Here is a 4679-nt window from a genome sequence, read left to right as displayed (position 1 = left end):
TTCAACATAACACCTGACAACACATCTTATCACGATGATGTATGTTCAAGTGTTATTCTTCTGATAAGCTTGGTTTTAATTAAAAAAAGGGTGTGAGACGTTATGATTGACAGCTGTGATTGACAGGTGCTCTGAAGTATAGTTGTGCAGCCGGAGGCTCAGGAAACGTACGAGAGAGGAGATGTAACTTTAACTTTCCATATTTAGTCACGAGTCTGTATAATAGAATATGTGTGAATTTGATCATACATGTAGTTATAGGGATATTATGCTGAGTTGTTGTGTTCCTAGAGCAGGGGTCAGGAGCCTGCGGCTCCGGAGCCACATGCGGATCTTTAGCTCCTCTCAAGTGGATCCCTGTGGATTTTTTTTTTTTAATTAGTGGAAATGAATAACTGTTTTTTTGTTTACATTTTCAATTTTATTTATCATTATCATTTTCCACTTGTGCAATTTTTTAATAGTCTGTTTATTGTCAATACTGTATATGCTGCTCCTATTTTTTTTTATACTTCCTTCTATTTAAATGCTTCATATTTTGTTACACTTTGTTTAGCTCTTTTTTTAACTGTGTTAGCTGATGCATCTTGTTTTTTGCACTATCCCGTTTGCTGCTGTACACTGGAAATTTCCCCACTGCGGGACTAATAAAGGAATATCTTATCTTATCTTAAACAAACAATCTTGATATTTTTTATTAAATTAAGTATTGTGACCAAGATGCAATCTAAGCTGGACATTTTACAGTTGACAAAGAAACCTGCCATTGCTCTCTGGTGGACACCCTAGAAAAACTAAACTACCTCAAACCTATGTGGCATTTCTGTACTGCAATTTCTTGTTATTTATTGACCAACATATACACCGATACCAATATATCTGCAATAAGCTTATATTGGCTAAAATATTGGCCTGGACAATTTATTGTTCCAGCTCTCATTAAGAATCTAATAGTTATATATAATAATAATAATACATCACTCTCAGGGACCATTTTTCTGCACATATAGCATTTTACTTTGATACACTAAGAGAGGACTCACTATGATTGCACTTATCACTTATGGTGGAGTATTTTTACATAGTAGTACTGGAACCTAAAATGAATTGAAAAATAATTATTCCACCACTGGTTATCTGTACAGAAATAGAAAAAACACCAGGCTGTGTAGACATTCAGCCATGTTGACATTCTCACTTTAAGGTCATCCGGGCCGTCCTTCCTGCCGTCACTTGTGTCTGGCTTTAACTGAATATTAATTAGGCAGATTACTATCCTTGATTCTGGGTGTAGTAAGCCGCCTTTTCAGGACATTATGAATTAGAGGAAGTGTGATAAGAAAATAAATGGCGTGCTTGTCACAGTGGGAGTGCAGCAGGACGGATGCCACCAACAGCTTCCTGTTCTCGTTCCTCCTGCCTGCATGCGAGCTGCAGAGAGTGTGAAGTGGAGGAAGCAGCATCCCCATCATTGACACTGCAACACTACACTGTGACCAGGCGTTATTTTTAGCTGTGTTTTGCGTGACATTTTTAAAGGCAGCATAATTTTCTGTGGCTGTCGAGAGCTCTGTAATTCCTCAAATGAATCACATGACTGCCAGAGGTTGAGGCCGTCAGGCGGCTGCGAGCCGAGACTCTCTGCTCTGAGTCAGTCAGTGTCGTGGCAGATAGCGTCACAGATAATACGCCTGTGTGGACAGGCAACAAATTAGAGCCAAAATGTAATTGAAAGATGAACATGTGGTATGGGCTGCTGTGACAGAGGAATGTACTTTGCCGTTTTGAATTTCACATTAAAGCTGCACTTGGCAGTAGGCATCGACTAAATGACGCGAGAGCAAAGTTTGATTGTTGAAGGCTTCGCTATTCATGAATGACACAATGAGATTACTGTAAACTGATCTCCTCTCAGATTTACATTCCTTCTCCTTAGTGGCTGTTGAGGGTTGAGAAGTCTAGATTTCTTTTGATGGAGAACTCAGTGCTGTTTAGAAAAGCAACTTTTGTATTTTGCTCCTAGGTTTTGATTCTATATATGCACACATTACTCTCCTCCATGAGACACGAGTGTTAAATCGATCTTCTCATCTAAAGACATCAGTTTGCTCTTTAGAACTGCTTCTCAGACGGTTGAATGGCCTCAGAAACCCCCTCCTTAGATAGCTTCTCTCTCAAGCTCTCTCAACCATTTCTTTCACTTTTTGTGTGTACAGCCGAGTGCAACACTGTCAAGGAGAGACTGTCTGAAAATGTGCGTTTTATATACATATATATATGTTATCCCTAGGGCTGTCCCGAATACCATTTGTTGGGCTTTGAAGGTTTGGTGATAAATAGTCAAAGGTATTTGAAGCTTCGTGGTGCGGCGCTGACATGTTCTTCTGTTTGTCTGTCTCCATCTCCCCCGTTTCAGTGCCCGGGACAGTGCCGCTGCTGCACTACTGTACACACACACACCTCTACACACAACAAATAGCGATATCCGTCTGAGAATAACTAACAATAAATAATGTTGCGTATGAATAATGAATAATGTTGTGGGATTATTCCTTATTTCATGGGCTATTTGGGGATTTATACTACTTATATTAAAAAAAAACATGTGTGCAATCGATTGTGAAGCGGTCGGGATGAGAGTCAGCACCTCCAAATCTGAGGCCATAGTTCTTTGCCGGAAAACTGTGGATTGCTCCATTCGGGTTGGGAGTGAATCTTTGCCCCAAGCGAGAGAGTTTAAGTATCTCGGGGTCTTGGTCACGAGTGAGGGTAAAATCAGTTATGCGGGCGCTGTACCGGACCATTTTAGTGAAGAGGGAGCTGAGCCAGAAGGCAAAGCTCTCGATTTACCAGTCCATCTACGTCCCAACCCTCACCTATGGTCATGGACTCTGGGTAGTGACCGAAAGAATGAGATCGCGGATACAAGCGGCCGAAATGAGTCTCCTCCGTAGAGTGGCTGGGCTCAGCCTTAGAGATAGGGTGAGGAGCTCAGACATCAGGAGGGAGCTCGGAGTAGAGCCGCTGCGTCGAAAGGGGCCAGCTGAGGTGGTTCGAGCATCTGATCAGGATGCCTCCTGGACGCCTCCCTTTAGAGATTTACCTGGCACAGCCAGCTGGTAAGAAACCCCGGGGTAGACCCAGAACGTGCTGGATTATATATCTCTCGTCTGGCCTGGGAACGGCTTGAGGTCCCCCAGGAAGAGCTGGAAAACGTTGCTGGGGAGAGGGACGTCTGGAATTCCCTGCTAAGCCTGCTGCCCCCGCGACCCAGCCCTGGATAAGCGGAAGAAAATGGATGGATGAAATGAATAATGTTGTGGGATTATTCCTTATTTCATGGGCTATTTTGGGATTTACACTACTTATATAAAAACAACAACAACGAAGCATTCAAATACTGATTTGGAGGTCCATTACCATGGCAGTGGTCGAAGCATCGATGCATTTAGGTCAGTCCTAGTTATCCCCATATATTATCACTCTGCCTTCGAGGGTAGCCGTTTGGAACAACGAGGTCAGACAACACGTCATATGAACTAGTTCTTTTCTAGTATAACCCCAGCCCTAACTCGTGGCACGAGAGTGAATAAGCATATTTCCCAAAATTGTCGAACTGTTCCTTTAAGATGTACTTCCCCAGAACCCTCCTACCAGTCTTGATTTTGCAAACATCTTGTAATCAAGGAAGACATTCATCTTTGGTGAAGTGTCCTCCTACCTGTGCCTGTTGCTGCCTGTTCAGCGCCTCATTGCAGGCGTTGCTCTGTCATCTAACCTGACTTAAGTGCTGTTTTGTTGCAGCTGCACTTTCTTTCAGCTTCGCCAGAGAATGTTTGATAACTCCCTTTGACGTGTGCATGCTTATTTCTGGAATCGCGTTAATCCCCCCTCTTTCCTCACTCCTCCACTCCTCCTCCCTCCTCCCGCTCCCTCTCCCTCTCTCTGTCTTGGCGTATCGCTCTCTCGTTGTGGTCGTTTGTAATGATGGTTTGGTGGTGTAGGCCCTGTCCTTGACTGACTGTCTGTGGGTGGGAGCATCTGGAGCGTATAAAGAATGGGTGGAGAGATGGGTGGATGAGTGGACAAAAGACAAAACACGATCTGACCACTGCTGAGAACGCCTGCAGCACTGTGGGAATTTTTGGTGAAAGTGTGTGTGCGTTCCTGTAACTCACTGTGTTACCTGCGAGCTCTGACTCTTCGCAGGTGCGTTAACTTTGGTGTCAAGGCGTGTTACACACTCACACCCCTGTAGCCTACGTTAATATTAACACCGAAATCCTTCGCTGGGTGTCAGCGGGGCTCTATTGCCTGGAAAGTGTGCGGTAATGTAGCATACATCCACCGTCAAAGAGGCGTGACATGAACAGCAGCTCTACACTTAGCACCGGAGAGTGTCGGTGCATGCATGACCACACAGAGAGGCAAAGTGTTGGGCAAAGAGAAGTGGATGCAGAGAGAGGGTCACTCAGCTGAAGTGAACACTCCAGCGGCGGAGAGGACAGTCATGAACTAATGCAGGTCACCTCTGCACAATAGAAAAGAGCATTTACACCCACACCACACACAGAAAGAGAGGGGGGGACAGCGTGAAAGAAGCACATTCATATGCACGGACACACAATCCTCTCATCCTCTTCTCATTCCTGTCTCATAATCCTGCCTTTTTCATTCTA

General features: G+C 44.1%; 1 protein-coding gene across 1 annotated transcript in view; it reads left to right on the top strand.

The window, feature by feature from the left end:
* The window catches only part of ephb6 (eph receptor B6), a 45720-nt gene that overhangs the window by 4942 nt on the left and 36099 nt on the right, over window positions 1–4679 (top strand). The window lies entirely within an intron of this gene.

The sequence above is a fragment of the Sebastes fasciatus genome, chromosome 12 (assembly GCF_043250625.1).
Source record: "Sebastes fasciatus isolate fSebFas1 chromosome 12, fSebFas1.pri, whole genome shotgun sequence".
Taxonomy (NCBI): domain Eukaryota; kingdom Metazoa; phylum Chordata; class Actinopteri; order Perciformes; family Sebastidae; genus Sebastes; species Sebastes fasciatus.
Note: the sequence above shows the minus strand (reverse complement) of the source record. Positions and strands in the feature narration are given on the sequence as shown.